This window comes from Ambystoma mexicanum, chromosome 7q, assembly GCF_040938575.1.
Source record: "Ambystoma mexicanum isolate Mex_15411 chromosome 7q, UKY_AmexF1_1, whole genome shotgun sequence".
Lineage (NCBI taxonomy): Eukaryota > Metazoa > Chordata > Amphibia > Caudata > Ambystomatidae > Ambystoma > Ambystoma mexicanum.
The window spans coordinates 260,823,472-260,835,561 of NC_090941.1; positions in this window are offsets into that span (position 1 = coordinate 260,823,472).

Sequence of the window (12,090 nt, forward strand, 5' to 3'; positions counted from 1 at the left end):
GACCTTGACTACAACGTTCCTGGTAAAACAGCTGGAGTGGTGATGAGCTGTGCCTCGGCAGGTGCTGCTTGATAGCTGCTTGGTGAGCAATCCATATCCCAAAAGGAAAAGGGGTCACTTGAGAACACTGCCAGTGTCGGATATACAGTTTCTAAAAACGTGCGGCACGTTGCAAACTGATCAGGGAATCCTGGCCTCATAATGTTTCATGATGAACCCTTGTTTTATTTCTGTTAACAGGAAAAGACAGTGAACAGCTGTGGCTGAGGGAAGGTGTGCATCGCAGGGAGTGGTTGGCCCAGGGGAGAGCGTATTTGGATTAGGAACCATAAATCCAGTGTAAGGTGGGTCAGAGAACCGCCCGACACCTGTGACTTGTGGGAATAAAAAAGCCATGCAAGCCCACTGTCGGGCGGAAACACTTTTGGGTAACTGAAACTCATTGTGGCAAATATCGAGCACACTTTGTGGAATGTACCTGCTGCTAATTCTTGTAGGTAAAGTTTGTGGCAAGAGTTCCAAGTGAGCTGAGCAGATAATTGGGGTAGGGCTGGGGGGGGGGGTTATACGTTGGGGGAGAGTATCCAGAAGCAAAGAAGGGAACATTTAGAAGTATCAGGGACCTAAGCTCGGGGTCTAGTTGGAGACTGGAAATCCGGATTTAGCACTGGAGAAGGGGGGGGGATTGGCGCAGGGGTGGGGGGGTTACATAGATAGTGTACAAGGCTATAGCACTTTAGAAAAGGCATGCATACCCATTTACACTATACATCACAGCATAGGGCCTCATTCTGAGTTTGGAGGTAGCCATGGCGCTATTTGATCCATGGATGCCTCCAAACCTGGGTCCGTGTCCGGTCTGGGTGAATGGGGACTTACCGGGACATGCTGACCTGTGCGGACCCGGTAAGTCCCCATTCAACCAACCATTCCCCATTCCCATTTGAGCCCCCATAGGGCCCGTTATAAGCGCCCAGGTCCCTTAGCGGGACCTCGGAATTGGGCGGTAAGGGTTTAACGGCACCGGTACCCTTACCGCCCAACTCGGGATGAGGCCCATAGACTCACAGGGAGCACCATATATTTATATATTTAAGTTGAGACAAATAAGCAGAAGGGATGAAAGAGCCAACTCTAGGCATGCAAGACAGAGGGGAGGAATCGGAATTGAGTGGTCATGGGTGCAACCTTTTGGCTGACCAGGTGTTTTGGACTACCACTCCCATGATCGCTCTCCATGGACTGTACTTCCCCATGGACTATAATGGCTGGGCCTGATGGCATTTGAAGTCCAAAACATCTGGAGAGCCAAAGATTGCAGCGCCCCAGCCCATCCTCCCACCCACCTCGACGGCCATGAAAGTGTACACCTTGCAGGCAGAAGGCTGCTGCAAGCCCTGGATTATTCGCAACACTCACTGAGTCTCAGGGCCACGGCCCGGATAGTCTGTATTACTGTTAAATGCATTAGAAATGAGAAATAACTTAACTACAGGCTAATGTGTAAATATTACAAAGACCCCACAGCTCAACACCCTGAATTCTGAAAATAAGTGCAGGTCCGTCACTTACATCGTGCTACTTACATGGTGACGGTGACCCAAGACAGCACTGTATGGACTTGTTAGTGGGCCTCTTTCCCGATGGACCTGCGTGCCAGTGCACATTCCTGTCCGTGCTCCTTTGCAGTTTCCTTTCCCTTGTGTTGTGTGTTTGCCTCCCAGTGCTCCCAGGGGTCCCCTAGGATATAAGCAGTATAAATGATGTTGCTGTGAGAAGAAGCATGTTGCCATCTTCCCTTCTGTTCCCTTAGCACATCCAGAACAGTGCACTAGCTTATGGAAGGTCAAGTGGCTCATAATCCCCATTACCCACACTTGCCCCTCTCAACCCCCTGCCGGGTACATGCATGGAGTTCATCCCCACAGAGCGATCAGCGATGGGTGTATGTATCCTGACACTGCATACAATGCAGATGATGCAAACATGTGGTCTCAGACCAGTGCAGTGCAGGCCAGTATGGGGGGGCGGCATCTGGCAAGCGGCAAGCAGCATTATAGTGTAAATAATAAATACAAGCATGTGTGCACAACACTGGCTGGTCCTTGAGGTACAACAATGGAGAATGACTAATGGTTGTAGAAAAACCCCCAAGGATATCGAGGGTGCTCTGAAGACTAAGGAGAAAGTGCTGAGTAAATGTACAGATGAGAGTTGTGGGGTTCTGGCCATGGGGAATGGAAAGCGAGGGACTGGGGTGCAGTAGAGTGTGGGACTGCAAAGTGAAAAAGGGGAGACAGGGTTCAGAGGACAGAAAAAGAGAGGAGCAAGGGAGGGGAGAGATGGGAACAAGAACGCAGTGCAGATGAAAGAAAGGGATGGTTTGCAGCACAGGGTGACCAGTGTGTGCAGGACAGGGAGGGGTTCAGGAAAGACCAGATCACAGGGAGAGTGGTGTAGGGCCAAAATGGCATTGGAAGTGCTTTGGGTTTTGCAAATGAGAGAGAAGTACAGACAAGTGAGAAAGTGCAGAGGGCAGTGTGTCAGAGGAGTGACTTGGTGTGGGGTGCTGGGAATGGACTTGGGAGACAAGGGTGTACAGCAGAAGAGAGTGTGAAGTAAAGAAGGGTACAGAGGGGAGATTTGTACAAGGAAGAATGGTGCCTCACCTCATGTTCCCATATAAAGGGTAACAAAGGGTTTGGATAGGTGCACTCCAAATTAACAGATGTACATTAGAGATTAAACAACTTCAGAAAGTACGGGTGCTGGGGAGGAATACAGACCCTGACACGGGGTTTATGCAAAAAATGAAACAAGGAAAAGTGTCTACATCTAGAGACACTCCCGTCCCCTGCACACCATTGATACTGATACACTATCAGTCAATAATAATGAAAATAGAGTGTATTCTTCTAATAAGTCAAACTTTAATCGAAGCAAACAGTTCTAAGTACTGTAAAAATCACTTCAAATCAACATAAAGGAATAAAGGCATTCAATACATAGAAATAAGCCATTGATCATGAGAAGAATATATACAAATTAGCAACTGAAATAATGATATACAATCCGAATTTTCAAATGATGAGTTTCGTAGTAGTGAACTCAGATGATCAGATGCTCTACGCGTTTCGGGGAATAACCCCTTCTTCAGGAGCAAAGTAATCTGAAAATGTGTGCATCAAAAGTACAACATCAGTATATTGTTTCACAATGTTAAAACAAGGATGTACACAAAAATTGAGCAATCCAACACCGCTAAGTGCAAGAGTACAAAGATTTTAACTAATTCACAAAAGTACATGAAAATCCACATTTAGGTACACATAGGTGATCAAGATATAGAGATCGATTTAACCAAGGGTGTGACTCCAAAAAGAGATGGGAAAATGAGTAGGCTCAATAAAAGCGGATACCTGAAATAAACACGGGCGTGCTGAATCTGATGTACAGCGGTACTGTGTGGAAAAAAATCCACAAACTGCTGAGGTGCAAATAAACTTTTTTCGAGGTCATAAACCTGGTGTAAAAAATAAATGAATATGTATAGCCACTTGTGTGAGACAAAAACATTTTAGGTCAAAGAAAATAATAACCTGCTGGAGAGACAGTTAACAATCGAGCTGCTTACCACAAAATATCTAAGGGTGAATCTATTTCACACCCCCATACGGGGAAAAAGATCAAATTACGACACTTTGCAACTTGTCGATCTACTGGTGTCATTTACTGCATCAAAACCATGCGGTTTAATCTATGTTGGGCAGACCGCCTGTTCAGCCCGAGAGAGGTGGACCGAGCACAAATCAAATATTCGTTGCAAGAATAACAAATCTCCGGTTTCGAGACATTTCACATCAGCTCGCCACACCATAGCCCAGATTAGGTTCACCATCTTGGAAGTTGTTAAGCGTCCCACCAGGGGAGGGGACTTTATGAGAATACTCGCCCAAAGAGAGATGTTTTGGATCGACTTGCTTGACACTATTTCACCTAGAGGATTAAATGAGGAGTTCTCGCTTAACTGCTTTGTTTGAATCTGAACTTTTTCTGGCAGGTTGAACTACCTATATGTGACTTCCATTAGTAGCGTTTATCTCTCTATTTCTTTCTTATTCTGTTAACTTCTGTTGAGCATCTTTTTTCACTTTATTAGTTATTTCTGTTTTGTTATTTCATTTGTTTTACCGTGTACATGGGTTACATTTGTTTCATTGTTCACGCAGTACGTTTATTCGCTTGCTTGGTTTTAGTAATTGGTTAGGAATTCATTGCTCATTTATCTTTTTATTTATCCGCTGCCTTTTTCACCTATTTCCCTTTATCATCTGTTTTGCCCAGGTGTTGTGGATTCACTTCCATTAACTTGGTGCTAGTTCACGCTTTAGATTTATTTTTTGTCTCTCCTGACTTAGTTCTTCATATATGGCGCCGTATTTCAGTTTATATTTGTTTCCTCCTCTAAATGCAAGTGTTCCTTTTTATTTTTACTATTGCTTTTTACTAACGGTACACTGTGTATTCAGTGGTGCACAGCTGCCGTTTGTTCCGCCTATGCCTCCGCGATTAGAACGTTCCGTCTACAACCTTTGGGTCACGTGACATCTCTTTGTCATATGACTCATTACGAGTCATTACTACTTAACACACGTCCGGCATCAGCGTGCAGAGCTACTGGAGCGGTGACGTGCGCGGATGTTCTTTGCGTTTTTCCACGGTGAGTTTGGAAGTTCTATTTAGGCTTTGTTATTTATGTGGGGCACTTTCATCCGTGCGCCGAGTTAAAGGCTTCCTTTTTACTTTTTGTCACTTGGTGCTTTGAATGAATGTACCTTGGACTACGTTTTCCTTGCTCAGTTTTTGGTAATTATCTTGGGTGTGCACTCCATGTGCATTACCTGCCTCACGCGTCTTCTTTGGTTTGCTCTTTGTTTGTTTACCTGTATGGTACATTTTTAGAGTTATAGCCCAAGAGTTTTTGCTACAGTTAGATGCTTAGTTTAGCTAAGTGGTAATTCTTGTTTCTTTTTCTTTTTGGTACACGTAGTACAGTACTTGTATTTTTCCGCACAAGATTGACATTACTTGGGTACTCCCTCGATTGACTCTTGAAGTGTCTAGGATTGAAGCTGGACCTTTCCTGATTGCTTCGGCTGGAACCCCGAATATCTTAATATAGTTGAGCGACTGCGGCTCAATTTTGTGGTAAGCAGCTCGATTGTTAACTGTCTCTCCAGCAGGTTATAATTTTCTTTGACCTAAAATGTTTTTGTCTCACACAAGTGGCTATACATATTCATTTATGTTTTACACCAGGTTTATGACCTCGAAAAAAGTTTATTTGCACCTCAGCAGTTTGTGGATTTTTTTCCACACAGTACCGCTGTACATCAGATTCAGCACACCCGTGTTTATTTCAGGTATCCGCTTTTATTGAGCCTACTCATTTTCCCATCTCTTTTTGGAGTCACACCCTTGGTTAAATCGATCTCTATATCTTGATCACCTATGTGTACCTAAATGTGGATTTTCATGTACTTTTGTGAATTAGTTAAAATCTTTGTACCCTTGCACTTAGCGGTGTTGGATTGCTCAATTTTTGTGTACATCCTTGTTTTAACATTGTGAAACAATATACTGATGTTGTACTTTTGATGCACACATTTTCAGATTACTTTGCTCCTGAAGAAGGGGTTATTCCCCGAAACGCGTAGAGCATCTGATCATCTGAGTTCACTACTACAAAACTCATCATTTGAAAATTCGGATTGTATATCATTATTTCAGTTGCTAATTTGTATATATTCTTCTCATGATCAATGGCTTATTTCTATGTATTGAATGCCTTTATTCCTTTATGTTGATTTGAAGTGATTTTTACAGTACTTAGAACTGTTTGCTTCGATTAAAGTTTGACTTATTAGAAGAATACACTCTATTTTCATTATTATTGACTGATAGTGTATCAGTATCAATGGTGTGCAGGGGACGGGAGTGTCTCTAGATGTAGACACTTTTCCTTGTTCCCATATAAAGGGTGCAATAACTAATGGGACTTCTAATGCTTGATCTATGCTCACGAGGCCTGCATGAGGACGATTAGAAGTCGTTTTTGGAAATAATTGCAGATATATACACTACACCATATCTGTCTGCGCATTGATTGGGCCTGATAATATAGACAGTGACCCTCCTCTCCCAGGTGCAGGCCGGGATGGGGAGGATTTATTAGAGGGAACGTGGGAGCTCGGGCTCGGTGCTCTCCCGCTGCCCCAGTGTCATCTGCGGTCCTGTCTGGTTCCACTCCAGGAAGAGACAGTCACTGCAGGTTGTTTCTGCATCAACTCCCTTTTCACTCAATCCTACCTGCAGCCTAGGTCTGAAGTCAAGACTAACCTTAAATGAGGTATATATTCACCTCTGACCTGTCCTGTAGTGGGAGCTGGTGCCAGGGTGTGTGGTATTTTGCCTTGCGACACAGCATCCTGTTATTTGGGCTATCTCAGCAACTTTCATGGGTTTTTGGTGGATGGATGCCACACTGGCCATAACCTATTCCTTTAAAAAAACACTAGAATTATCTATAAAGTGCATGTAAAGTGCCAGTTCTGGTTTAGTTAGAGCCACTAACGTAGGGATGTTTACTACAATGCCCTGTGTAGTTAATAACTTAATTGGAGCTGGGAACATACTACTGGAGTAATACACATGTCTTATTCGGGGATGCCTTCAGCCACTGTATTAGCACTATGCATTTCATTCACTGAAGTCCTGCTAAAAACCAGCAATGGCAAGTGTTTGTTTGTGTATACGTATTGGGCATTGTACCATTTTGCAGCTGCTACCATCAGTGGGTACCTAATACCACTATGGTGGTGCCTGGCAAGTGACTTTTCCATGCCTACTTTAAAGCCCAAACGGTTGGTGTTGCCAACACTTGTTTTAAAATAGGGATGCAACTGCATTTTGGGAATCCACGACCAGCTGAATAATGAGTTGTAGACAAGTTTTAATAGAGGCCACCATAAGCCATATGGGTGACCCAGAAAAAAATAAAGCAGAGCCTCAGTGAATAACCTGGCGACAAAGTATGATTGCAGCCCATACACTGATGTAAAGGGGCACACTCATGTTCCATCATTCCATCATTGTGGGTTCAAGTGGAATAGGAAAGGATGGGTTGGCGAAACTCCATTAAGCATCTTCACTTAAAGCACAGATGAGAGCATTATAAAAGATCTCTCTAAAAGGTCCATCACTGGGAGACCTGGAGAAACACAAGTAGTGAAACGGATAATCAGACCAAATGAGGTGGAAGAGAATAACAAGGCCCGCGGGGGTACTGTTATTAAGACAAACATATTCCCATACAGTTGGGTAAGCTCTGTGTTATCTTGCTTCCAAAACAAATGTGTTGCCCCTTAGCTATCCTCCCAGCCCATATGGCTGCTAATCGCAGTGTCAAGTACATCCATCTAAGGCGGGGGTTAAATCGGAGCTCAGGCAAAGTCAACGATGGATCCCTAACATGCTGCCCCGTGCCAGTATTGGTGATTAAGGTCTGCATAATAAGAAATGATTAGATGGTTATTAGATGGTATTGCAGCCTCTGTGAATTCTAGAGCAGTCTCCCCCTTCTAAAAAATGAGAGAGATCCCTGTGGAGGCATTTGCTTTTGAATGATCATGCATTGTACATTCTTGGTGAGCGCTACACATTGACAATTTAGTGGCAGGGGGACAGTGTAATCACAGAGGAGCTTGTCTTGAAGCTGCACTGCACTTTGGATTTAGTACTGTCTACTCGCTGAGTTTATCATAGGTGTACAGTGAATGCACGTTATATGGTGGTATGCCCACTCTGCATTTCGTGATTTGGTGAGTATTGATATAGGCCAGATGCAGACCAGTTGTGTGAGAGCCACTTAGTTATAAGGTCCAGGTACCTATATTTACATTATATTATACATATTCAGATACTTACGTATAGTAACATAGAGACCTCTCACGTCATTGGGTGTCTATTTTGAGCCACCTCTCCAATAATCACATAACACATTAGATTAACGCGCTCCTTTAGGGCATATGTAGTAACATAATGCAAATTAAACCGTGCACACTGACAAATTGTTGATGAAACTCCTGAAGGGCATCATTTCAAGCATGTGTGCTACCATCCTATATTGTTCAGCAGCACTCTTTTTGGGCCTGATTTACAAAGCGTTTTAATGGTATTGACCAATTGTAAAATGCTTGAAGCCCTTTGTTTCTAGAGGCAGAGATGTTAACAAGAGCCTCACACTCTAAAATATTACAATATATACTTCTTAGAAATCTCTTGTGCCCGCAGCATTATTAGGCAAGTGTAAGGTGCTGGAACGCTATCAATGTGCATGTTCCAAAACTTCATAAATAAATATGTTGTGCTGTGCGCATCTAACATTGTGCTTCATATGTCCTTTCTTCAAAAAGGATCTTTGAAGACCTGAAGCAGTGAAGCACATGTGCCCGAGGAAAGCAAAACCAGAGCTGATTTTCAATTACTTGCAGCAGCCTAACCTCACACAGGCAAGCGGACAAATTACATAGCATAATAAGTGAGTAAAGTTGATGAACAGAATGGTATATGTTGCAATCGTGTGTCTACTGATGTTTTTGATTGAAAGTATTACTGTTTTTATTTCCCTCGTTGCCCGTACCACCTTAGCATGGTAATACTTTGTGCTCGCTTTATTCAAACCTTACCATCAGACTTTGCACTCAAGTGCTTGTCAGTGCTTTTTCAAAGCAGTTGCAAACCCGCTACTGGTGTAATAAAAATGATGTACCCAGGTCTGCCTTCAGCCACTCGATATATAAGCACTATGCATGTCCTTCACTGAAGTCCTGTTAAAAACAGGCATTGGCAAAGCCAACAATTTCAGCCTCTTTATCAATATCAGGCATTCACCAAGCAGTGCTATTATATGCACATAATGCCCAGGTACTACCACCTTGCAGCTGCTACAATCCAGTTAAGATCACTATGACAGTGCCTGGCAAATGCCTTTCCATACCTACACAAAAGCCAAAACTGTTGGCATTGCCAATGCCAATTTAAGAATGCCTTTAATCTTTGTGCCCTGCTGCCCTTCCCTCCCAGCATGGGAATAGGATGGAATGGGTTTTGGATGCATTTTGCCTGGGCACCTTGCTATGTTTGAGAAACTATGTTTACAGAGGTAAGTCATTTATTTTTCTAGTGAAGTTATTCCCCATGATGTCATTTCATGTGGTTACCCCACACACATCATTAGATTGGTCTGACTCCCCCACTTGAATTTCTGAACTTAGCTCCACAAGTCCTTGGAATAAAACACACACACACAGACACACACGCACACACTGACATATACTATAGGTTTATGGCCCTATCAACCCCTAAGTGTTTATTGGCGAGTGCATTTCCCTATCAACTTTCACTGTGGCATTCAGTGTGCCTTTGAAACTCCCCACCTCCCATCCACCCTGGGCATCAACATATCTGTGAGAAAGTCACAGGAGTGGACATCTTGGATAGGTACACTGTACTGTACACAACAAATACTTTTTTTATAAATTGTAGCATTGCATTGCCAAATCCATGTCTGGCCGAATTGCAATAGCTGTATAGTCTCCTTTTTTCTTTTTCCGAATGTAGTCTTCTTTTTTCTTTTTCAGAATGGAAATTCTTAAATTATTTGTTACAAAACAGTCCAGTGAAGCAGAGAACATACATGTGTTGCAGTTTACTGACCAACAGTTAGGGTCAGAAGTTGAATGTACTGATCTGATGAGGTTCCGGTTGAATGCATTGCAATGACTTCACATGATGGTATCCCGGCCACACCCACAAATAAATATAACAAAAGGATCTATGGAGCAGAACATATCCTTGGGCAACAACTGGCAAAACGAAGATGATCAGAACAACTGTGAAATCTTTGTTCAGCAAAAATCAACCTGCCTTTCAGATAGCCATGACGATAGAGCTCTTCGAAGTGCAAGGGTCCAAATCATCCATCTGTGAAATGTAAATCAGTTCAAACCATTGTAGTGCAGTCACAAAATCAGAAAAGGCTCGTATTGCATTTTCAGCCAAGCTGGTTAGAACATTTTCCATGTTACACTACAAACAGGAAGGAGTTATTTGCATTCCCTGTGCAAAGTCTGCTCCATTGAAACTGGTTGATCTCTCGAAGAATGCTGAGCAAGCGTTTTTTATTATTGGTTTCATCAATTGGAAAAAGGCTACAGAAAAGTTCAACAAGCATCAAAATAGTTCTGCTCATACATACTGTGTAAAGCAATGGGCACACCATAAAGGAAGTAACCAATTGATTCACAACTTTAGCAACAAGTGAAAAAGCGACAACAATATTCTTGGTTGTGCCTTAACAAGATAATCCAAACGATTTCTCTTCTGGCAAAACAAGGTCTTGCCCTGCGAGGGCATGATGACAAAGATGGACATTTTAGGCAAGTTCTTGATGCACGAGCAGATGATGTGCCTTGGCTGAAACAATGGATCACATCAAGCGGAGCTGAGTCCAGAAATCCAAAATGAAACTTCTGCAGTAATTGTATCATGCAATTTTGTGTATGATCTGTAATAGTATTGGAGACAATCGCTTTGCTGTTATAGTTGATGGCACACACAATATATCTGGTCAAGAACAAGAGTGTTTTTGTATCCGATTTCTTGACCAAGATCTTTGGCCACATGAAGACTGTTCCAAGCAGATGATGCCAGCAGAGCATCAATTGCTAACATTGTAAAGGATGTTTTATGTCGTCAGGCTCTGTCATTGTCAATGCTTAGAGCACAAACTTATGATGGTGCAGCAAATATGGCAGGGAAGTACCATGGTGCACAGGCAATAATACAGCATTAGAACCACTTGCATTGTATGTCCATTGTGGAGCTCACTGTACATATGTAGTCATTCAGGCTGAAGCACAACAGTTTCCCCTAATGGGACACAACAGTGTCCTTTCCTTTTGCAAATCACTCAAAACCACACTATTTACCTAACTCTCCTCACTTCTTCCACCTCACCTCACACCTTAAGATTGATGGTATCATCTCATGTCTGGATCTATACGTCGTCTCTCAAAATTGTTCTGTAATGCAAATACCGATGTAACCACATTGCCCTCCATTGTAACCAGCTGGTCTGTCTTCTCAGTATCAGCGCCACGATGCCCCCGGGCTGCTGTGTGCTTTAAAAATCTGAATAAATAAATAAATAAATGGAAGATGCAATATTTAATGTTCAAGAGTTTGGTAATCTGTTTGGGCAATCTATGACATGCCACACAAAATGTTCACATATTGTCCAGCATTCAACTGAAGGTCCATTAACGGTTGCCAAAATCAAGCCAATGTGTCCCACACGCTGGACGGTTCGGGTAAAACAATTTCAAGAATAACTCTCTTAGGTTTGCAGATTGTTGTCCAAGTCATGCAGCTTGAATATTGCCATGCAAGGAAACCAGTAAACAGTATCCAGATTACTTGCAGCTGTGAATCACACACACAGTATCATCCTAAAGCTTTGCAACAAACAATCTTTTTACAGTCTACCTATGTACAATAACTATATGGTGGCAAAATATGAACTGTAGGAGATAGAACTGCCAAGACGATGCCACATTACAAAAAGTATTTATGAAGGATTAGCTGAAAATGTTAATCCAAGAACCGTAAAGGACTACTACAGACCACAGTATTTTGAACTTTTAGAGACTGTTTCTGTTCAACTTAAGCAGCGTTTTGACCAGGAAGAAATCCAAATGTATGAACACATTGAACAGCTGCTTATAACAGGCAGAAGCGCTGAAAATATTGTTAAGTATCGAGAAATTGAACATCTCCTAGTCTCGGCACAATTACCAACATTATCAAGTGCCCATAAATATTCTTCCATCTCAGAATTGGTAGATATTGTTCGACGGCTGCCTCCCACACAGAAAGAGCTTTCTTTGCACAGGTTGAGAAGCTACTGCGGATCCACCTAACTGTTCCAGTATCTTCCTGTGAGGCTAAGAGGAGCTTTAGTGCTTTAAG